This window comes from Rattus norvegicus, chromosome 4, assembly GCF_021556685.1.
Source record: "Rattus norvegicus strain SHRSP/BbbUtx chromosome 4, alternate assembly SHRSP_T2T, whole genome shotgun sequence".
NCBI classification, from domain to species: Eukaryota; Metazoa; Chordata; class Mammalia; order Rodentia; family Muridae; genus Rattus; species Rattus norvegicus.
The window spans coordinates 112135175-112160419 of NC_141537.1; the positions used below are offsets into that span (position 1 = coordinate 112135175).

General features: G+C 39.8%; 1 long non-coding RNA gene and 1 pseudogene across 1 annotated transcript in view; one reads left to right on the forward strand and one right to left on the reverse strand.

Moving 5' to 3' along the window:
• The window catches only part of LOC102556035 (uncharacterized), a 68588-nt gene that overhangs the window by 35953 nt on the left and 7390 nt on the right, over positions 1-25245 (forward strand). The gene's annotated exons all lie outside the window — the stretch shown is intronic.
• On the reverse strand, positions 917-1494 carry LOC147994921 (peptidyl-prolyl cis-trans isomerase A pseudogene; annotated as a pseudogene).

Genomic DNA, 25245 nt, shown 5'->3' on the forward strand with positions numbered 1-25245 from the left:
GATCCGAGAGCTGTGGGACAGCCCCACCTCTGAACACAGATGGAGAACAGAAGGGTCCTGTCCTAGACCACCCTGATGCTTCATGCCCGTTGTGCTCCCCAGGTGGGTCTCTCCTTGAACAATCAGTGGAGAGAAAGTGGGGTCCCACCTGTGAGCTTAGGAGTGAGAGTGCTCCTGGCAGACCAGCTCTCTGGGGATAGGTTTTGGGTCTGAGGGCTGTGGGACAGTCTCAGTTCCGGGCATAGATGGAGAAGAGAAGTGTTGAATTTGAGTGTTCTAATGAAAAGGAAGACTCATACTCCAGTTAATTCATGGGCAGTTATTGAAAATGAACATTTGAGAATATGTTTTAGACAATCTTGGTTGCCTTTGCTTACCTGGGTTTTATATAGTTGTTGTCAATCTATTTTACTGAAGCTAAGTTTAGTTAGGGATACAACTTCAACCATTTTCCTCATTTTTGAATTTTTACTACATTTCCTGTTATATACAAGGTTCTCAAGAGACAATGGCTAAAGAAATTGAATTGGATGTCGTGAGATGTTCCTTGAAAATATGATTGATTTGGTATGGTTTAAAAGGAGGCATTTCCTGAGAGAACAAACTTTATTTTGCATAGGTATCTACTTAGTATCAGCTAATGGCAAGGAAAACCCTATAACTAGGGAAAACACCACTCAGACTAAAGGCTTAGAGTATGTGGTTAATAAATAGTCTTAAAAGTCTAATATTCTAAGTGAAAAGATTGTACATGAGTCTTCTTTTTTTTCTTAGTGTTTATTCATAGTCATAAACTTAACTCTGCTATCCAGATAGACCTGGACAGGAACGAGGAAAATATGGAACACAAAGGTCTTCCTTCAGAATCTAGATTACAGGGCATGGTGAGCAGATGGGCTGGGGCTTCTCTTCTAAACTACAGAAGGAGTGGCCTGCAGTAAAAAAAATAGAGTTGTGCACAGTCAGAATGGTGATCTTCTTACTGGTCTTGCCATTCCTGGACCCAAAGTGTGCTGTGGCTTCTTTTACCTTCCTAAGTATCACACACTTGCCATTAAGCCACTCAGTCTTGGCAGTACAAATAAAAACTTAAGTAACTGTTTGTGTTTGGTCTAGCATTTGCCATGGACAAGATACCATAACCTGTATACATCATAATGAAGATCTCATCCTCAAATTTCTCTCCACAGATGGACCCACTGACAATGCTATTATGGCCTGTGAAGTCAACGCACGGGCACATGAATCCTGAAATAATTCTATGAAAGAAGGAAGCATATATCCAAATACTTTCTCGCCAGTACTCAGAGCATCAAAGTTTCCTACTGTCCTTGGAACTTTGTCTGCAAATAGCTCAAAGATCTTGCCTTACCACCCAAGGTCTTGCCATGAGCAAAGATGTCTATGAACACTGTGGGTTTGACCATGGCAAGCTGGGACAGGGGGCAGCAGTGTCTGTTTATATGAATCTTTCAAGAACAAAGCTCTGTGGTGACTATGGTGATTTTATATGAAAATAAAACACATAACATTAATGAATCTATAAAACTAAAGTATAACATAGCCATGTAGAGAGAACATAGCCTATATCTCATCAAGTAGGAGGTAGGGGCAAGAAGGTCAAGAGTTCAAGGTCTAGCGAACAGGCTTAATCCCATTCTGGGTACATAGGACCATGTCTCCAAGCAAAACAAAAATAAGCATATTAACAATAAAAAATAATATCAACGTTTTCAAGTAGAGACTTTTGCGAATGTATGACCTTTAAGAAATACTTTCCTTCTCTTAACCCTGATTTTTACTAAAAGATCCTATGTTCAATAAAAGCTTAGTCTCCAGCTTTGTTAACACTGGCTACAGGTTAACAAACTTCCTCTACCATACACTTCCAGAACAATCTGCTGCCTAAATAAAGACTAAGCAAAAACAAGTCTGAACCCTTAAACAAGTCAAAGTAAGCCTCCTCTCTTCATCAACCAATGAACTTAGATGGTTGTGACATTAACAGAAGATAAAAAATATCTCATAACTAAAATGATATGTTTTATGAGATCACTCAGCTTTCTATCTCCCCTGTCTATCCTCCCAAGTGCAGAGTCAGTCCTCATCTTACTGAAATAGTAACTAAGGCTTTCTTGCTCACCTGAACTGGCATTTGCCTCCTTCTATGATTTCTTCAGACCCAGAGAATTGAAGATGAGGGTTGCTGAGCATTTTCTGCTATTTTCCTAGAAGTGAGGAGCTTTGAGCCACCAACTGAGAAGTCTGCTGAGAATGGTTCAAACTATGTTCTCACACAGGACCCCACTGTCATGCCCAAGAAAAAGTAGCATAAAGGAGGATAGGGATCTGTGCTCTGGAGTCAAGATTACCTCTGTGATTGAGCTAAAGGCCAGTTGGAAGCATCAGTTAATAGAATGTGATCTGATTCAATCTCAAGTGACATGACTTCTCACCTTCAGGGCACATCCCTGCCTGAGTGAGGAAGTCTATTCCTTGATGAAAACACACTGGTGTGCTCTTGTGTCACCTCACCATGACTTTGTAGTAATTGTCTTTGGCACAGCCCTGCAGGCTCCAGGCTCTTTGTGAGTGCTCACACAAGGTTAAACCTCTTAGGAAAGTCTGGCCATGCTTTTCATCTCTGCTTGGAATGTTCTCTTCTTCTTTGACTCTCTCCTTACTAGAGCCAAAATTCCCTCTTTGCTAGAGCCAAATTCATATCTCTTCTAGTTTGATTTGTTATAAGGTATTCTATATGAAGTAGTCACTGGAAATAGGAACATTGTGTTAACTCATCTGTAAGCCATCAGAGATACACTCAGTTTCCTGCACATTGTAATTAAATTAATAAGTTTAATTGATTTCCTTATTCATACAGGTCTCTGCAGCATGAGGTCATGTTTTCTGGCCTAACAAAGATCCTCTGTTCCCAATAAGTGTTCCTCACTGATTAGCTAGATATGACCGGCTGACCCAGTTTCCTTGGCTGAGTAGAGAACAGAGAAGGCTAGCCTCCTGAAACTCTGTGAATAATGATCCAACACAGGAACATCATAACAAATAGAGATAGAATTATAACTATGTTAACTTACAATGTACAGCATGAACATTAAAGGATGTATGTAATTTGTTGAGGATAACTATTTTCTGAGATGAAACACCGTGACCAAAAAGCAAGTTGAGAAGAAAAAGGTTTATTTGACTTATACTTCTATATCATTCATCATTGAAAGAATTCTTGACAGGAACTCAAGCAGGATTAGAATAAGGACAAAGGAGCTAGTACAGAGGCTATGGAGGAATGTTGTTTATGGGCTTTCTCTTCCTGGCTCTATCACCACCAGCTTGGTGATGGCAGTACCGACAATGGGCTGAACCCTCCCCATCAATCACTAAGAAAATGCCTAAAGCCTTCCGACAACCAGATCTAATGAAGGCACATTCTTAGTTAAGATTTCCTCCTCTCAGATGACTTTAGCTCTTTTCAAGCTGACATAAAACTAACCAGCACAACAACTTAAAGTTGCATATTAAAAGATTTCACCAAGTATCTGTGCCTCACTTGCTTTGTGGTGGTTTGAATAGATAAGCTTGGCGCAGCATGGCACTCTTAGGAAGGATAACCTGGTTGGAGTAGGTGTGGTCTTGTTGGAGGAAGTGTCTCACTATGGAGGTGGGCTTTGAGAGACCTTATTCCTAGCTGCTGGGAGCCAATCTACTTCTAGCTCACTTCTGATCAACATGCATAATTCTCTGCTCCTCCAATGCCATGCCTGCCTAGATGTTGCCATGCTTTCTGCCATGATGAAAATGAACTGAACCTCAAAGCTTGTAAACTAGCCAAGTTAAGTTTTGTCCTATGTTGCAGTTGCCTTGGCCATGCTGTTTCTTCACAGCAATGAAAACCCTAACTAACACAGAAGTTTGTACCAGGGAAGAATGGGTTATTGCTGTGCTATGTCTGACCATGCTTTCTTTTTCCTTTTTCTTTTCTTTTTTCTTTCTTTCTTTGTTTTTTGAATGTGGATTTTGTTACTCTGGAAAGCAGTGGAATGCTTTAAATGGGGCTTATTGGCTGATCTGAGTAGGAATGTAGAGAACATTGGTTCTGAAGGCGATTTGAACTGTGCAGCCCTGGCCCAGGAATTTTCAGTGTAAAAGAATTTCAGAATGTGGCCTAGAGACTACTTTTATGGTATTTTGCTAAAGAATATGGCTCTTTTTTTTGTCTAAAGAGTCCATCTGAGGCTAAACTAAAGAGATTTATATTAATTACGGTGACAAAGGAAGTCTCAGAAAAGCCCAGCAGAGACTTTGTTCTCTGGATTTGTTTCAAGAAGACTACTTTGATTAAGTGTAGCAAGCTTCAAAAGGAAAAGTACAAAATGGATAGTTCAAAGAATAAAGAAGCACCAAGAGGTGGAATCGAGCTCAATTGTATGTTCAAGGACCTAAACAGATTAAGGGAATGGTGACCTCTGGGCAAGATCCCACCCAGCTAAGCTTATTGTTTATGTGTTCGCCATTGAACAAGTAATTGTTATATCATGCTAAAATTTATTACCTTGCTATTGTTTTCATTTGACCTTTTAATTTGAAATGAACTACCATCCAGAAACAGGCTTTTGATCCACACCTTGAGGAATAGTGGTCATGAAAAAAGCTTAGGTTCAGGAATGGTAGTATACACTTTTAATCCTAGGAGACAGAGGTAAGCAAATCTCTGAATTCAAGGTCAGCCTGGTACAGAGCAAGTTTCAAGTAGGGAAAAACTTAGGTTCAAGTAGTGATATATGCCTTTAATTCCAGCATTCAGGATACAGAGCCACTTAGATCTCTAAGTTCGAGGTTAATTTACAGAGCAAGTTCCAGGACAGTCAAACCTACAGAGTGAAAATGTTATAAAACAAAAAGCTGGTGATAATAAAAAAGGGGCCAGATTCTAGCCCCAGCAAACAGAAACACTTGATAGCTTTAATCATGTAGCTCTGGATTTAGAGTAGAGAATAGAAGGGACTACTTGGACAATTGATGATGGTTAGGTGAAGTTATGAAATTAGCAGGTATTAAGAAGAGACTAGCATTATTGAGATGACATCTGGGAAGTGTTTTCTAAGAGCACAAAGAAGCCATGTTCTAGAGATAGCCAATATTATACCTGAAATTGCAGCTGGACTTGGTAATATATAAGAATCACCCAGACTGTACTGGTTTAGTGGGCATGAAGGAGCCATGGAGAGCAGGTGAGTCTTAGCACTGTATGAGGCCAGAAAATGCCATTGGTGAAAGGATGTAGCCTCGGGTATAGTTGATGACCCAGGACTGAAGGGGTCATGCAAAGAAGCTGAGGCTTGATACCATAAAGAGAGCCTATGAAAAGCTATTGTTGAAGCCTACTTGTGGCAGAAGTACCCAGTGAACTGGAGATGCTGGTGGCATGGAATGACCACCAGGTACAACAGCAGCAATGGAGTGGACTCAACCAAAGCCTAGTGTTCTATAGAAGGCAGAGCTGAAGAAGTGACCCAAGCCCTTTTGAGAAGCCTAGAAGATTGTATGTGGATCCCAGATGTTGAAACAAGAAGCTGTAACATTGAAGTTTCCTTAAAGATCCCAATGATGTTAGAGATGTCAGAGTTGTGAGATCCCTGCCATGGAAATCAGATAACAGGCAATGGAACCAGCCCAGGAGGAAGAAATTTGTTGCAGTTAAGAAAGATGAAAGGAGTTGAAGGTCTGAAGAGTATTTTGACATTAGACATGGAGATTCAGAGTTTAGAGTTTGCCCAACTAGTTTTTCTGTATTGCTCTCATCCAGGATAACCTCACTTGAATTTTGGGATATCCAGTGATGTTGGAGGTATGTGATCTGCTGTTTGATTTTGATTTCACAGGTGATTACAGTTAATTAATTGAATGAATCTCAGAAAAGTCTTTGAACTTCGGATTTTTAACATTGTTGAAACTGCTATAGACTATGGGGACTTCTGAAGTTTGACTAAATCTATTTTTGCATTATGCTAACGTTAGGCATGACTAAGATGTGGAATGTGATTAATTTCAATATACTTGACACAAAGAGTGGCATTATTATGAAGTCTGGCCTTGTTGAAGTAGGTATGGCCTTGTTGAAAGCAGCTTGCACTGAAGCAGTAGGTTTTGAGAGACCTTCCTCCTAGCTGCCCTGGAGCCAGTCTTTGCTTAGATGTCTTCTGATAAAGATATAGAACTCTCAGCTCCTGCAGCACCATGATTGTCTGGATGATGCCATGCTTCATACCACGGCGATAATGGACTGAACCTCAAAAAATGGGACTGATAATCAATTGAATGTTGTCTTTTATAAGAGTTGCTTTTGTCACGGTATCTCTTGAAAGCAATGAAAACCCTAGATAAGACAGAAACTGATGCTCAGAAGACAGCAAAATGGGAAAATCTGAATTTTCAAGATGCTGTTCTTGTAAAGGACATAAGACCAGAATTAAAAAGGAAAGGTAAAGTGCACCTGAGCTCTGACCTAGTTGTTATTTGTGAAGGTAGATCTACACTTGCAATCAACAGGACAAGTGATTTTTGTTTGAGGACAGGAAAACGTTTCCATTGAATGAATAACAGCAGTTTAATAATATGGATGAAGGAATTTTTAACTGATAGATTTTTTTGTCTGTGAAATTTAATTCCAAAAAGAGATTTTATTCTGTTTTGGAAAACTTTTGCAGCAATTCATGGAACATAGCAGAAGTTAACTTGGAGGAAGGTTTTCAAGTTGGTGATGTGTCCTAGCATGTTGCCATATTTGCCTGTCTTTGACCTGTGGGCACTACTGTTGCCAGTCAAGCAGTAGCCCAGTGACCTACTAGAGGGATTTATGGTGTGATAAGATGCTGCTACAAAAATTTTTAAGACATAATACATCTTTGTACTTTGTATCATGGTATTAATTTTTAAAAATGGATACACATTAGTATGGTTATTTTATAAGTTAATAATTTAGTAAGGACTGAAGCATAGATATTTCTGTCCATTCATCCACTTATCTATTTATCTATTATCTGACCCCAGTGCTCTCCTCAGTGACTGTCAGAGGAAAGAACTATCTTTCTTTCTATAAAGTACTTGCCACCTGTCATCTACGTATCAGTCACTCTATCATCTATTATCTTTCATCTACCTGTCTGTCACACAACTTCTCCCATTTCTCTCTCTCATCTCCATCAATCTTATTCATACCACATATTCATCTAGTGTGAAGGGGGAATCAAGGTTTTTATGTCTATGACCTTAAATTTCAAGCTGCCTTAATCCTTTACTAAACTAATGATGGAACAGTCTAGAAAACAATTGTTATATAGTTTACAATATTTCAAGCTAATGTTTGTACATTGAATTTGCCTTTTATTGCCTTTGAAAAAATCTACCTCCCTTACTGGTTGGCTATTTTTAATAAAGTAATATTTTAACAGAGTGCCTAGTTCCAATAAATAATAAGCCTTCAGCAAACATTTATGGTCCCTACTCCTGAAAACAAATTTGTTCATCTCTTGTTATTCTCCAAAGGTCAGACTCTATACACAGGTTTCAGATAATCAATATCCCTGTTGTTTAGTTATATCTTCTTCAATCTCTTAGGATGCAGGCATGATGGCCAGGCTCCAACTTCAATCTTCACTGTCTGCTGACCCCAGTGCCCTCAACAATGGCTGTCAGAGGCTGTCATACCAAAATGCTGTGATCTAAAGACTGACTTTCTGTAAGATGAGGGGTGTCCTAAGAGTAATCATTATAAAACATCATGTTTCTGTTCTTAGAGAGCCAACAGACATGCCCAGGGCCAGGCAGACTTTGATTAGAACAATGGTTTGTTGTTAAAATTTCTCTGGGTTTTTGTTTGTTTTGTTTTTTGTTTTGTTTTCATTAATTATTTAAGGAATCTCTGCCTGTACCCAGAGCTGAAAGCCAGTCACCAGGAGCACTGACACACTTAAGAGCAGAGGTAAGACCAACTCTTCTGCTCTTAGCTAACTGCCTAGAACCCTCAGGACACACAAACCCAAAAGCAGTCTGGGACAGGACCCTTGCAGATACCACTGGGAGAAAACAGGTTGCAGGAGTGCTGACGCACAGGCTTACAGGAGGTTCAAACCACTGGCCGAGGGACCAAGATAAGCTAACACCAGAAACAACCTGATGGTGAGAAGCAAACTCAGGAAACAAAACAACTGAAACCAAGACTGCTTGGCATCATCAGAGCCCAGTTCTCCCACCAAAGAAAATACTGGTTATCCAAACACACCTGAAAAGCAAGATTTGGATATAAAGTCACATCTCATGAGGATGATAGAGTACTTTAAGAAGGACGTAAGTAATTCTCTTAAAGAAATACTGGAGAACACAGGTAAACAATTAGAAACCCTTAAAGAGGAAACGCAAAAATGCCTTAAAGAATTACAGGAAAACACAAGCAAACAGGTGAAGGAATTGAACAAACTGTCCAGGATCTAAAATTGGAAATAGAAACAATAAAGAAATCACAAAGGGAGACAACCCTGAGGATAGAAAACCTAGGAAAGTGATCAGTACTCATAGACACAGCCATCACCAACAGAATACTAGAGATAGAAGAGAGAATCTCAGGGGCATAAGGTACCAAAGAAAACGTTAACCCAACCATCAAAAAATGGTAAATGCAAAAAGCTCCTAACACAAAACATTCAGGAAATCCAGGACATAAAGAGAAGATCAAACCTAAGGGTAAGTGGTATAGAGGAGAACCAAGACTCACAACTTAAAGGGCCAGTAAATATCTTCAACAAAATTATAGACAAAAACTTCCCTCACCTAAAGAAAGAGATACCTATGAACATACAAGAAGCCTACAAAATTCCAAACAGATGAAGAAATTCCCGCTGTCACATAATAGTCAAAACACTAAATATACAAAACAAAGAAAGAATATTAAAGGCAGTAAGGGGAAAATGTCAATTAAGATATAAAGGCAGACCTATCAGAATTACACTAGACTTCTCACCAGAGACTATGAAAGCCAGAAGATCCTGGACAGATGTAATACAGACCCTCAGAGAACACAAATGCCAGCCCAGGTTACTATATCCAGCAAAACTCTGAAATGGAGAAACCAAGATATTCCATGACAAAATCAAATTTACACAATACTTTTCCACAAATCCTGTCCTTTAAATGATAATAGATGGAATACTCCAATACAAGGAGGGAAACTGCACCCTAAATAAACAAAAAAAGTAATCTCTTCGCAAACATATGAAACACAATGAAAGCAGTGATAAGAGGAAAACACATAGGTCTGAGTGCCTCCAAATAGCAACTGGAGAGAGCATATATCAGCAGCTTGACAGCACATCTAAAAGCTCTAGAACAAAAATAAGCAAATACACCCAGGAGGAGTAGAAGGCAGGAAATAATCAAACTCAGAGCTGAAATCATCCAAGTAGAAACAAAAAGGACTATACAAAGAATCAACAGAACCAAGAGCTGGTTCTTTGAGAAAATCAAGAAGATAGATAAACCCTTAACCAGACTAACCAGAGAGTATGTCCAAATTAACAAAATCAGAAATGAAAAAGGAGACATAACAACAGAATCAGAGGAAATTAAAATAATCATCTGATCCTACTACAAAAGCCTATATTCAACAAAACTGGAAAATCTGGAAGAAATGGACAATTTTCCGGACAAATACCAGAGGCCAAATTTAAATTAGGATCAGATAAGCCATCTAAACACTCCCATAACTCCCACATGATCATCTCATTAGATGTTGAGAAATCATTTTACAACAATCAATACTTAACATGAGTTAAGTCTTGGAAAGATGAGGAATGCAAGGCCCATACCTAAACAAAGTAAAAGCAATATACAGCAAACCAGTAGCCAACATCAAACTAAATGGGGAGAAACTTGAAGGAACCCCCTAAAGTCAGGGACGAGACGAGGCGGCCCACATTCTCCCTATTTATTCAATATAGTACTTGAAGTCATAGCCAGAGCAATCAGACAGCAAACGGAGGTCAGAGAGATACAAATTGGAAAAGAAGAAGACAAAATATCACCCCAAAAGTTCCACCAGATAACTATTAAGGCTGATAAACAACTTCAGCAAAGTGGGTGGGTATAAAATTAACTCAATCATATCCATAGCCTTCTTCTACTCAAAGGATAAACAGACTGAGAAAGAAATCATGGAAATGACAGTCTTCACAATAGTCACAAATAACATAAAATACTTCGGTGTGACTCTAATCAAGCAGGTGAAAGATCTGTATGACAAAACCTTCAAGTCTCTGAAGAAAGAAAACGAAGATCTCAGAAGATGGAAAGACCTCCCATGAGGATGGATGGGTAAGATTAATATAGTAAAAATGGCCATCTTGCCAAAAACAATCTACATATTCAATGCAATCCCATCAAAATTCCAACTCAATTCTTCATAGAATTAGAAAGAGAAATTTTTAAAATCATTGGGATTAACAAAAACACCAGGAGAATGAAAACTGTACTTAACAATAAAAGAACTGCAAGAGGATAAACCCTCCTTGACCTCAAACTGTACTACAGAACAATAGTGATAAAAATGTATGATATTGGTACAGAGACAGGCAGATAGATACATAGAATAGAATTGAAGACCCAGAAATGAACCCACACACCTATGGTCACTTGATCTTTGACAAAGGAGTTTAAACCATCTAATGAAGTAAAGATAGCATTTTCAACAAAGATTGCTGGTTCAACTGGAAGTCACCATGTAGAAGAATGCAAAATGATTCATTCTTATCACCCTGTACAAAGTTCAAGTCCAAGTAGACCAAGGACCTCCACATAAAACCAGATGTACTCAAATTAATTCAAGAAAATGTCGGAAAGAGGCTTGAACACATAAGCACTGGGGAAAATTTCCTGAAGAGAACACCAGTAGCTTATGTTCTAAGATCAAGAATCGACAAATGTGACCTCATAAAATTGTAAAGCTTATATAAGGCAAAAGACACTGTCATTAGGACAAAATGGCAACCTTCAGATAGGGAAAAGATCTTTATCAATCCTGCATCCATTAGAGGGCTAATACCCAATATAAACAAAGAACTCAAAAAGTTAGAATACCCCTATTAAAAATGGGGTACAGACCCGCGGATCCCGGCCCGCAGCAGCTCTCTGCTCCCAAACCCCGTGGGAGAGAGACCTCACCGAATGGTCAGGTGGGCACTCCCGAGGCTGCAGAGCGGAGGAGACCACAACACTGCCCACCCCTGCCCACATCCCTGGCCCAAGAGGAAACTGTATAAGGCCTCTGGGTTCCCATAGGGGAGGGCCCAGGAGCAGCAGGACCCCTGCGCCTGAGACACCACTGGAACCTGAAGGAAACAGACCGGATAAACAGTTCTCTGCACCCAAATCCCGTGGGAGGGAGAGCTAAACCTTCAGAGAGGCAGACACGCCTGGGAAAACAGAAGAGACTGCACTCTGCACACACATCTCAGACGCCAGAGGAAAACACCAAACGCCATCTGGAACCCTAGTGCACGGAAGCTCCTGGGAAAGGGAGGCGCATATCTTCCTGGTTGCTGCCGCCGCAGAGAGCTCGTGGGCAGCACCCCGCGAGCAATCTTGAGCCTCGGGACCACAGGTAAGACCAACTTTTCTGCTGCAAGTGACCTGCCTGGTGAACTCAAGACACAGGCCCACAGGAACAGCTGAAGACCTGTAGAGAGGAAAAACTACACGCCCGAAAGCAGAACACTCTGTCCCCATAACTGGCTGAAAGAAAACAGGAAAACAGATATACAGCACTCCTGGCACACAGGCTTATAGGACAGTCTAGCCACTGTCAGAAATAGCAGAACAAAGTAACACTAGAGATAATCTGATGGCGAGAGGCAAGCGCAGTAACCAAAGCAACAGAAACCAAGACTACATGCCATCATCGGAGCCGAATTCTCCCACCAAAATAAACATGGAATATCCAAACACACCAGAAAAGCAAGATCTAGTTTCAAAATCATATTTGATCATGATGCTGGAGGACTTCAAGAAAGACATGAAGAACTCCCTTAGAGAACATGTAGAAGCCTACAGAGAGGAATCGCAAAAATGAGTGAAAGAATTCCAGGAAAACATAAATAAACAAGTAGAAACCCATAGAGAGGAGACACAAAAATCCCTGAAAGAATTCCAGGAAAACACAATCAAATAGTTGAAGGAATTAAAAATGGAAATAGAAGCAATCAAGAAAGAACACATGGAAACAACCCTGGATATAGAAAATCAAATGAAGAGACAAGGAGCTGTAGATACAAGCTTCACCAACAGAATACAAGAGATGGAAGAGGGAATCTCAGGAGCAGAAGATTCCATAGAAATCATTGACTCAACTGTCAAAGATAATGTAAAGCAGAAAAAGCTACTGGTCCAAAACATACAGGAAATCCAGGACTCAATGAGAAGATCAAACCTAAGGATAATAGGTATAGAAGAGAGTGAAGACTCCCAGCTCAAAGGACCAGTAAATATCTTCAACAAAATCATAGAAGAAAACTTCCCTGACCTAAAAAAGGAAATACCCATAGGCATACAAGAAGCCTACAGAACTCCAAATAGATTGGACCAGAAAAGAAACACCTCCCATCACATAATAGTCAAAACACCAAACGCACAAAATAAAGAAAGAATATTAAAAGCAGTAAGGGAAAAAGGTCAAGTAACATATAAAGGCAGACCTATCAGAATCACACCAGACTTCTAGCCAGAAACTATGAAGGCCAGAAGATCCTGGACAGATGTCACACAGACCCTAAGAGAACACAAATGCCAGCCCAGGTTACTGTATCCTGCAAAACTTTCAATTAACATAGATGGAGAAACCAAGATATTCCATGACAAAACCAAATTTACACAATATCTTTCTACAAATCCAGCACTACAAAGGATAATAAAGGGTAAAGCCCAACATAAGGAGGCAAGCTATACCCTAGAAGAAGCAAGAAACTAATTGTCTTGGCAACAAAACAAACAGAAGAAAAGCACACAAACATAACCTCACATCCAAATATGAATATAACAGGAAGCAATAATCACTATTCCTTAATATCTCTCAACATCAATGGCCTCAACTCCCCAATAAAAAGACATAGATTAACAAACTGGATACGCAACGAGGACCCTGCATTCTGCTGCCTAGAGGAAACACACCTCAGAGACAAAGACAGACACTACCTCAGAGTGAAAGGCTGGAAAACAACTTTCCAAGCAAATGGTCAGAAGAAGCAAGCTGGAGTAGCCATTCTAATATCAAATAAAATCAATTTTCAATTGAAAGTCATCAAAAAAGATAAGGAAGGACACTTCATATTCATCAAAGGAAAAATCCATCAAGATGAACTCTCAATCCTAAATATCTATGCCCCAAATACAAGGGCACCTACATATGTAAAAGAAACCTTACTAAAGCTCAAAACACATATTGCAACTCACACAATAATAGTGGGAGATTTCAACACCCCACTCTCATCAATGGACAGATCATGGAAACAGAAATTAAACAGAGACATAGACAGACTAAGAGAAGTCATGAGCCAAATGGACTTAACGGATATTTATAGAACATTCTATCCTAAAGCAAAAGGATATACCTTCTTCTCAGCTCCTCATGGTACTTTCTCCAAAATTGACCATATAGTTGGTCAAAAAACGGGCCTCAACAGGTACAGAAAGATATAAATAATCCCATGCGTGCTATCAGACCACCATGGCCTAAAACTGGTCTTCAATAACAATGAGGGAAGAATGCCCACATAAACGTGGAAATTGAACAATGCTCTACTGAATGATAACCTAGTCAAGGAAGAAATAAAGAAAGAAATTAAAAACTTTTTAGAATTTAATGAAAATGAAGGTACAACATACCCAAACTTATGGGACACAATGAAAGCTGTGCTAAGAGGAAAACTCATAGTGCTGTGTGCCTGCAGAAAGAAACAGGAAAGAGCATATGTCAGCAGCTTGACAGCACAGCTAAAAGCTCTAGAGCAAAAAGAAGCAAATACACCCAGGAGGAGTAGAAGGCAGGAAATAATCAAACTCAGAGCTGAAATCAACCAAGTAGAAACAAAAAGGACCATAGAAAGAATCAACAGAACCAAAAGTTGGTTCTTTGAGAAAATCAACAAGATAGATAAACCCTTAGCCAGACTAACGAGAGGACCCAGAGAGTGTGTCCAAATTAACAAAATCAGACATAACTACAGCTTCAGAGGAAATTCAAAAAATCATCAGATCTTACTATAAAAGCCTATATTCAACAAAACTTGAAAATCTACAGGAAATGGACAATTTCCTAGACAAATACCAGGTACCAAAGTTAAATCAGGAACAGATAAACCAGTTAAACAACCCCATAACTCCTAAGGAAAGAGAAGCAGTCATTAAAGGTCTACCAAGAAAAAAGAGCCCAGGTCCAGACGGGTTTAGTGCAGAATTCTATCAAACCTTCATAGAAGACCTCATACCAATATTATCCAAACTATTCCACAAAATTAAAACAGATGGATCACTCCCAAATTCCTTCTATGAAGCCACAATTACTCTTATACCTAAACCACACAAAGACCCAACAAAGAAAGAGAACTTCAGACCAATTTCCCTTATGAATATCGATGCAAAAATACTCAATAAAATTCTGGCAAACCGATTCCAAGAGCACATCAAAACAATCATCCACCATGATCAAGTAGGCTTCATCCCAGGCATGCAGGGATGGTTTAATATATGGAAAACCATCAATGTGATCCATTATATAAACAAACTGAAAGAACAAAACCACATGATCATTTCATTAGATGCTGAGAAAGCAGTTGACAAAATTCAACACACCTTCATGATAAAAGTACTGGAAAGAATAGGAATTCAAGGCCAATACCTAAACATAGTAAAAGCCATATACAGCAAACCATTTGCTAACATTAAACTAAATGGAGAGAAACTTGAAGCAATCCCACTAAAATCCGGGACTAGACAAGGCTGCCCACTCTCTCCCTACTTATTCAATATAGTTCTTGAAGTTCTAGCCAGAGCTATCAGACAACAAAAGGAGGTTAAGGGGATACAGATCAGAAAAAAGAAGTCAAAATATCACTATTTGCAGATGATATGATAGTTTATTTAAGTGATCCCAAAAGTTCCACCAGAGAACAACTAAAGCTGATAAACAACTTCAGCAAAGTGGCTGGGTATAAAATTAACTCAAATAAATCAGTAGCCTTCCTCTACCCAAAAGAGAATCAAGCTGAGAAAGAAATTAGGAAAACGACACCTTTCATAATAGACCCAAATAATATAAAGTACCTCGGTGTGACTTTAACCAAGCAAGTAAAAGATCTGTACAATAAGAACTTCAAGACACTGAAGAAAGAAATTGAAGAAGACCTCAGAAGATGGAAAGATCTCCCATGCTCATGGATTGGCAGGATTAATATAGTAAAAATGGCCATTTTACCAAAAGCGATCTACAGATTCAATGCAATCCCCATCAAAATACCAATCCAATTCTTCAAAGAGTTAGACAGAACAATTTGCAAATTCATCTGGAATAACAAAAAACCCAGGGTAGCTAAAACTATCCTCAACAATAAAAGGACTTCAGGGGGAATCACTATCCCTGAACTCAAGCAGTATTACAGAGCAATAGTGATAAAAACTGCATGGTATTGGTACAGAGACAGACAGATAGACCAATGGAATAGAATTGAAGACCCAGAAATGAACCCACACTCCTATGGGCACCTGATTTTTGACAAAGGTGCCGAAAACATTCAATGGAAAAAAGAGCATTTTCAGCAAATGGTGCTGGTTCAACTAGAGGTCAACATGTAGAAGAATGCAGATTGATCCATGCTTATCACCCTGTACAAAGCTTAAGTCCACATGGATCAAGGACCTCCACATCAAACCTGATACCCTCAAACTAATAGAAGAAAAACTAGGGAAGCATCTGGAACACATGGGCACTGGAAAAAATTTCCTGAACAAAACATCAGTGGCTTATGCTCTAAGATCAAGAATCGACAAATGGGATCTCATAAAACTGCAAAGCTTCTGTAAGGCAAAGGACACTGTGGTTAGGACAAATCAGCAACCAACAGATTGGGAAAAGATCTTTACCAATCCTACAACAGATAGAGGCCTTATATCCAAAATATACAAAGAACTCAAGAAGTTAGACCGCAGGGAGACAAATAACCCTATTAAAAAATGGGGTTCAGAGCTAAACAAAGAATTCACAGCTGAGGAATGCCGAATGGCTGAGAAACACCTAAAGAAATGTTCAACATCTTTAGTCACAGGGAAATGCAAATTAAAACAACCCTGAGATTTCACCTCACACCAGTAGGAATTGCTAAGATCAAAAACTCAGGTGACAGCAGATGCTGGCGAGGATGCGGAGAAAGAGGAACACTCCTCCATTGTTGGTGGGATTGCAAACTGGTACAACCATTCTGGAAATCAGTCTGGAGGTTCCTCAGAAAATTGGACATTGAAGTGCCTGAGGATCCAGCTATACCTCTCTTGGGCATATACCCAAAAGATGCCCCAACATATAAAAAAGACATGTGCTCCACTATGTTCATCGCAGCCTTATTTATAAGAGCCAGAAGCTGGAAAGAACCCAGATGCCCTTCAACAGAGGAATGGATACAGAAAATGTGGTACATCTACACAATGGAATATTACTCAGCTATCAAAAACAACGACTTTATGAAATTCGTAGGCAAATAGTTGGAACTGGAAAATATCATCCTGAGTGAGCTAACCCAATCACAGAAAGACATACATGGTATGCACTCACTGATAAGTGGCTTTTAGCCCAAATGCTTGAATTACCCTAGATGCCTAGAACAAATGAAACTCAAGACGGATGATCAAAATGTGAATGCTTCACTCCTTCTCTAAAAGGGGAACAAGAATACCCTTGGCAGGGAAGAGAGAGGCAAAGATTAAAACAGAGACTGAAGGAACACCCATTCAGAGCCTGCCCCACATGTGGCCCATACATATACAGCCACCCAATTAGACAAGATGGATGAAGCAAAGAAGTGCAGACCGACAGGAGCTGGATGTAGATCGTTCCTGAGAGAGACAGCCAGAGTACAGCAAATACAGAGGCGAATGCCAGCAGCAAGCCACTGAACTGAGAATAGGACCCCCGTTGAAGGACTCAGAGAAAGAACTGGAAGAGCTTGAAGGGCCTCGAGACCCCATATGTACAACAATGCCAAGCAACCAGAGCTTCCAGGGACTAAGCCACTACCTAAAGACTATACATGGTCTGACCCTGGACTCTGACCTCATAGGTAGCAATGAATATCCTAGTTAGAGCACCAGTGGAAGGGGAAGCCCTGGGTCCTGCTAGGACTGAACCCCCAGTGAACTAGACTGTTGGGGGGAGGGCGGCAATGGGGGGAGGGTTGGGAGGGGAACACCCATAAGGAAGGGGAGGTGGGAGGGGGATGTTTGCCCGGAAACCAAAAAAAAAAAACATTCCGGAAGATGGAAATATTTCCCATGCTCATGGACAGCTGGGATTAAAATGAACATCTTACCAAAAACAATAAACAGATAGAATGCAATCACCAAAAAAAATGGGGTACAGAGCTAAACAAAGAATTCTCAGCTGAGGAATACTGAATGACTGAGAAGTGCCTAAAGAAATGTACAACATCCCTAGTTATAAGGGAAATGCAAATCAAAACAAACCTGAGATTCCACCTCATAACAGTCAGAATGGCTCACATCCAATACTCAGGTGACAACAGATGCTGGCAAGGATGTACAGATAGGGGAACACTTCTCCATTGTTAGTGGGATTTCCAGCTGATACAACCACTCTGGAAATTAGTCTGGTTCTTCAGAAAATTTGACATAGTACATCATGATGACTCAGCTTCAACATTCCTGGGCATATACCCAAATAATGCTCCAACATATAACAAGGACACATGCTCCACTATGCTCATCGAAGCCTTATTTATAATAGCCAGAAGCTGGAGTGAACCTAGATGCCCTTCAACAAAGAATGGATAAAGTAATATTCCACACAATGGAGTATTACTCATCTATCAAAATCAATGTTTTAATGGAATTTTTAGGCAAATGGATGCAATTAGAAAATGTCATCCTGAGTGAGTTAACCCAGTCACAAAAAAGAAACACACACACACACACACACACACACACACACACACACACACACAACCCACACATTGTATGCACTCACAGATAAGTGGATATTAGCCTAAAAGCTTGAATTACCCAAGATACAATCCACAGGCCACATGAAGATCAAGAAGAATGACCAAAGTGTAAATGCTTCAGTCCTTCTTATAAGGGGGGACAAAAATATTTATAGGAGGAGATTTCTATATCCAAAGTTTGGAGCAGAAACTGAAGGAATGGTCATTCAGATCCTGCCCTAACTGGGGATTCAACCCATAAACTTACAGCCACCAAACTCACTCACTTTTGGGGATGCCAAGATGTGCATGCTGACAGGAGCCTGATATAGCTGTCTCCTGAAAGGCTCAGCCAGATCACGACAAATGCAGAGGTGAATGCTAGCAGCAAATCATTGACCTGGGAATGGGTTCTGCATTGGAGGAGTTAGAGAAAGAATTGAAGGAGCTGAAGGGGTTTGCAACCACATAAGAACAACAATAACAACCAGAGCTCTCAGATACTAAACCACCATCTAAAGAATACACATGGACAGACCCATGGCTCCAGCTGCATATTTAGCAGAGGCTGCCCTTGTTGGGCACCAATGGGAGGAGAAGCCCTTGGTCTGCCAAGGCTGGATCCCACAGTGTAGGGGAATGTCAGGGTGGGTACTCAGAAGGGAGTGAGTGAGTGGGAATACCCTCCTAGAGAAGGGGGAGGGGTGATCCGATAGGGGCATAATGGATGGGAAACTGGGAAAGAGAAAAACATTTGAAATGTAAATTAAAAATGTCCAATAAAAAGATTATTTAAGGAATGCCCATTGCAGGGCTGGGAATAAGGTTTAGCCTTTGAAGTACAAACTCTTCTTGCAGAGGACCCTCATTCAGTTTTGAGCACTCATGGCAGGCAACTTCCAGCCATCTGTATCTTCAGATTTAACTTTTAACTCCCTTTCCTTGCTTCTCTGTCAAGGAAAATTTTAGTGAAGTCTTTTATTGCTGTGATAAACTGCCATAACCAAAAGGCAAAATAGGGAAGAAATATTTCATTTGGCTTACATTTCCATATTGCTGTTCATCATTGAAGAAATTCAGATAGGAACTCAAACAGGGCAGGACCCTGCATTCAGCACTTATGGAGAGGTCATTGAAGGGTGTTTCATACTGAAGTACTCTTCCTGGCCTTTTTTCTTATAGAACCTAGGACCAGGAGTCCAGGAATGGCACATCCCACAATGAATTGGCCCCTCCTTCATTCACTAATTGAGAAAATGGTTACATCTGTATCTCATGGAGGCATTTCCTAAACTGAGGCTCCCCCCTGTCTGATGATTCCAGCTTGCGTCAACTTGACATAAAACAAGTCATTAATAGCCTGTACTCAGATGTGCATTGGCTCCAATACACATAAATATACAAAAGTAAATAACTTCTTAGAGGAAATATCCAATAAAATGAGAGATTTACCAATAGATATTGAGTTACCAATATAAGAAACAAATATTAATATATATACCAAAATATATACATTTGAAAAGGGGATTATGAATATTTGACCACAAAGTCATGACAAATGCATGAAGTGAGGTGAAAATATACTTTGTCTGATTCGAATATTGCAGAATATATACAAGTATCATATGGTAGGCAATAAATATAAAAATGTTGAAATAAAACCACTGAGATGCAAAAGAAACGTGCTGAATAAAAGATTTGCTGAACTAAGCAATATTTCATTTGGGGTGGAGAATAGAAGAGTTGATGACCTGAAGTGAGAATTTACAGGAATTTTAACTTATGCTGTCAGAGGCTACTTTGGAAGCCTAGGTTGTGGATGAATCCTCTAATGAACGTAGGAAACAGTTGAGCAATCTGTATGGGATATCCCTCAGTGCAACCCTTGAGTGAGGTAAGACTTCTCTATACAGGAAACTCCATGTTTATAATCACAGAACATAGAAGGGAGATAGGAGTCAACATCTTTGGATGTGCCCACTCTCTTGGCTATTAAAAGGAGATGCTCTTGACTTTGGATGAAAGCCCATTCATTTGCTCTGTGGAAGCAGAGTTCTGTGATGTAACCCACATGAAGGGATATTTTCTGTGATGCAGGTTATTTATATCCCAGCTGTGTGGCCCCAACCGTGAAGTGGATGCTTTCCTTGGCACATACATACAGGCATTGACATCAGCCTAGCCCTGCCTGCCTCTGCTCCTTGGGCGTTTCTACCTATCTTTCTATCTAATGCATTTATCTATCTGATATATCGGATACTCTCTAGCACATATATTCTGTATTTGTGCTCTCTAGAAAATGGAACTGATGGAATGGATATATATTAAATCACAGTTGTGATTCACAATAGGATAAACACACTAGTTGTACTGGGTTACATAGTATAGTTTCAGAAGTATAACAATGGCTCACTCACTCCAGAAAGGGTGACCTGTGTGTGCTGTCTAAGGTTCTGTAATCCATATGTGTATTGAACATATTGGTTTAGTGGGCTTTGGTTTCTTGTTGTCCTCTATTGCCTGTGTCTCTTATACTTCTGGTCTTCTCTTCTGCAAGGTTCCATAAATACTGAGATGAGAGATTTGATGCAGGAATACCATTTAGAGATAGTGTTCCAAGGTCTCTCACTCTTTACTTATTGTCTGCCTGTGGGTCTCTGTATTTGTTTCCCTCTGCTTCTGAAGGAAGTTTCTCTGATGGTGTCAAAGGAATGGACTAATCTATGAGTATACTAGAATGTCATTAGGAATCACTTTATTTGGTCTTCTAGGTCCATACCTAGCTAGTATCAGGTTCTTGGTCAACAAATATTGTTGGTTATGACCTCCATCTCATAAAGTAGACCTTAAGTAAAATCAGATGTTTTTTTCATTACTCTCACAATTTTTGCAATTTTTGCACTAACATAGCTTGCATGCAGAAAACCACTGTAGATCAAAGAGTGGGAGCCTTTCCCCTGCTGACAGTGTTCCCTGCAGAGGAGATAAGGAACCAGCAGCAAGCAGAGGGAGGAAGTTAACTGAGATGGTCAGAGGAATCTGGCAGCTCTGACTGACTAGCAATCTGGCCACTTCAATGGCTCCGACTTACTAGCAACCACTATTTCTTTATTTATAAATCTTGACAGAAAAAAGACAGTATATTGATCATCCAAGTGGTACAGATTATGTGTTTTATTTTCATTATATGGCCAGGGCTACAAGTTCAGTTACAATTATAAAATACAAACAAAACATATTTTATTCTTATTATTAGCCCTTTAACTCCAATTTAAAGAATCTAAAGAATGTTTCCTACAAAGCAAACACACATATTATTATAGTATTTCAGACTGGAAATGTTTATAGTTTTAAAGCACCCCAGAAAAACTGAAAATATCGTAAATGATGTTTTTATAAATAGCAAAGACTAATATCTAACTTCTTTTTTAAATTATTATTTTATTTATTTACGATCTAGGTGTTGTCCCCCATCTGGTATTTCTTTTCACAGTTCCTCATCCCATTCTTTTCCCATAAGGCCTCCCCCTCCCTGGGACCTCAAGTCTCTGGAGCACTAGGGACATCTTCCACTGAGGCCAAACCAGGCAGTCCTCTGATATATATATATATATATATATATATATATATATATATATATGTGTGTGTGTGTGTGTGTGTGTGTGTGTGTGTGTGTGTGTGTGTGTGTGTGTGTGTGTGTAAGGAGCCTAGGACCAGCTGTATAAGCTGCTTTGTTGGTTGCTCAGATTCTGGAAGTTCCCAGGGATCAACGTTAGTTGAGACTGCTGATCTTCCTATGAAGTCACCGTCCACTTCAGCTTCTTCCATTCGCCCCCTAATTCTACCATAGGAGTCCCTGACTTCAGGCCAATAGTTGAGTATAAGTATCTGCATCTGTCTCAGTCAGCTACTTGTTGGGCTTCTAAGAGGACAGCCATGTTCATCTCCTGTCCATAAGTATATTATAGCATCAGTAATAGTGTCAGTCTGTGGTGCCTTCTCATGAGATGGATCCCAAGTTGGGCTGGTCATTGGACCACCTTTCCCTCAGTATCTTCTCTGTTTCTGTCTCTTTCGTTCTTTTAAACAGGAACAATTCTGAGTCAGAAATTTTGACTATGGGTAACTATATGGTACCCCATTTGTGCTATGAAGTATGAAATAGGAAAAGTTTATTTTAGTCAATCTGCCTTATTTACTGAGCTCTATTCCTCCAAGGGTATATGCTATATGATCGCCCCCTCCATCATTAAACTACCTTTTCAGGGAGCTTTAAGCTTATGACAAAAAGAGACCCTGAATCTGTACCCATTTTCCTGGCCAGTCAGAGTTTGTCAATTGTCTCTATTTATCCTGCACCAATTATACAATTTGAGTTTTCTCAGGGGCAGATACCCCAAGAAGATTCCTGGATTCAACTAGCTATGTGATTATCTATGTGCTTATGATCTCCAGGGCATGAGGAAAATGTCCAAATAGTGAGATGGAGTTCATTTTAGGATTTTACTAAAAAATTCAGACATTGTTTTCTCAGGAAAAGCCATAAAATGAATTGTAAAGAAGAAAGTGCCTAAGACTGAAATTCCTAACTTAGGGGAGTAAGAACCTGTAAGACCATATTCAGAGGATAGGCAAGGCCCCCAGAAGGAGGAAGAGGGCACCCATTCACCTACAAAACCCAGGATTGCTCCTGTCTAAAGTGTGTAACAGAGACTGAAGGAAGTCCAGAGACTCCCCCATCTGGGGATCCATCCCATATACAGACACCAAACCCAGACATTATTGCAGATGACAAAAAGTGCTTGCTGACAAGAGCCCCATATAGATGTCTTCTGAGAGGCTCTGACAGAGTCTGACAGATACAGATATAGATACAGGTGGGGCAGCCAACCATTGGGCTGAGCACAGAGACCTCATTGGAGGAGATAGGGAAAGGAGTGAAGGAGCAGAGGGGGTTTGCTTGGTTTCCGCTGCATCTGTAGCAGAGGATGGCCTCATCCACTGGGGAAGAAGCCCTTAGTCCTGTAAAGGCTCAATGCCCCAGTGTGGAAGAATGCCAGGGCTGCAAAGTGGGAGTGAGTCGGAGAGCACCCTCATAGAAGCAGGGGGGTGGGGATGGGATAGGGGGTTTGCAGAGGGGAAACTTGGAAAGGGCATGGCATTTGACATGTAAATAAATAAAATATCCAATTAAGAAAAAGAATGCAACATGCAAAGACCAAAAACCCAAAATTTACAGGTAGAAGGACAGCAATTGAAGCACACAGATCAACTTCTCTGGAACTGTGTCAAGCAGTCTTGCAGGCTTCATGATTCTCCCTGTTTTCAGTGGATAGCAGTGTTTTCACTGTGTCAAAGCTGCGTTGATTTTTGTTTCTCTTTTGGTAACCTGTAGAATATCTTCCTGTACTAAAGACACTAGAATGTTGGAGTGAAGGCTTTATGTTGGCACCAACTCAACTTTTCCATTTCAATGAGTTGTGTAGGCATCGTTTCCAAAAGGAGGAACTTAATGTCCATTTTTGGAGAGTAACTTAGAGTCTTGGCTAAAGCTTAGGTTGTTTGTAGATTCCCATTGGACTCATTTGGCCCAAATCTCAGTTAGGTATAACACATTCCCAGTACTACTTTATTTGATGACAAGATGTCTACAATTGTGGCTTCTTATCCCCCAGTATTTGCTGATTTTTTAGATCTCTGTCATATGTGTTTATATTTAGGAAGCTTCCACTGTAATAGGTTTTCATACTACTGGTCAAATGGCCCTTAATTTTAGCTGTCCCTTTTGACAGTCTATCCCTACAGCACTCTTCCCTTCACTTCTCTCTTTAATCCTCCTGCTCCAGACTTCCAACACCCCCTGTCACTGATAAACCCTTAACTATCTATTGCAATGGTTTCTTTCTTCACACTTTGTGTGGATATTGAATTATTAGACTTTTTTCAATATGCAAGTGTTAAAGTGATGAAGAAATGGCTTATTTACTGCCCTTCTAGAGGACCTGAATTACTAACACCTAAGTGGGGTGTCTCACAGCTACATGTAAGCTCACCTCATCCAAGAAGATCTGTTGCCAACTTCTGGATTCCATAGGCACTGAAATAATGCTGCAATAACATACACCAATAATAATAATTAATAATAATAATAATAAATCTTTCAAAATATATACATGTATGAAACTTTCAATGAACTAATTTTATTAAAATGTTCTAAAGATATTCTACATAATGTCAGATACATATATTGAAATTTCACATAAAATATTTGATTGTCTAGAAGATTAAAAAATACTTTGACAATAAGAGCATCACATCTCAGATGAAAACCAGCTTGTCTTAGAAATTATCACAAGAGGGCACCATCATCCCATGCTAAAAACCTGAAATTCTATAGCATGCCTTTCTGTTTTCAATGCTGACTCAGGTTTCTGTGCCCACCTGATCTAATGATCTCCAAGTAGGGCTTGACAAGAGAGGAGAGTGCGCCAGCTGCCTTTCTGAGTGTGCACCTCCGGAGTGTGGGTTTTTCTGCACTCTGAAGATCTTTTTCTTAGTTCTGAAATTGAGATCTGTCTTGTAACTTATATGGTTAATCTGTCCATACAATAACTAATATCTGGAAGATATTACTGTTCAAAGTTTAGTGACTTACCCTGGTCAGAGGGATTTAAATCATTCAGAATCTAGAGCCAAGCCCTGTAGTGGGGACTAGTGAAAGTTTTAGATGTGAGAACTACAGGTGTGGTGTGGTTGGAGGGTAGTCAGGCCTGAGGTTGTAGGCTATCCCTAGATATCCCCAGGAATTGGACACCTGAAGATACGAAAACCCATACATGTTCAAGCTTATTATATAAAATAGTGACATGTGTCCTTTTGGAGAACAGAGGAGAATGATGGAGTTGCAGTCTGTCATGAGCTGTCCAAAGTGGCTACTGGGAACTGAACTCAAGTTACTTGCTTTTTATTGTTAACGACACGA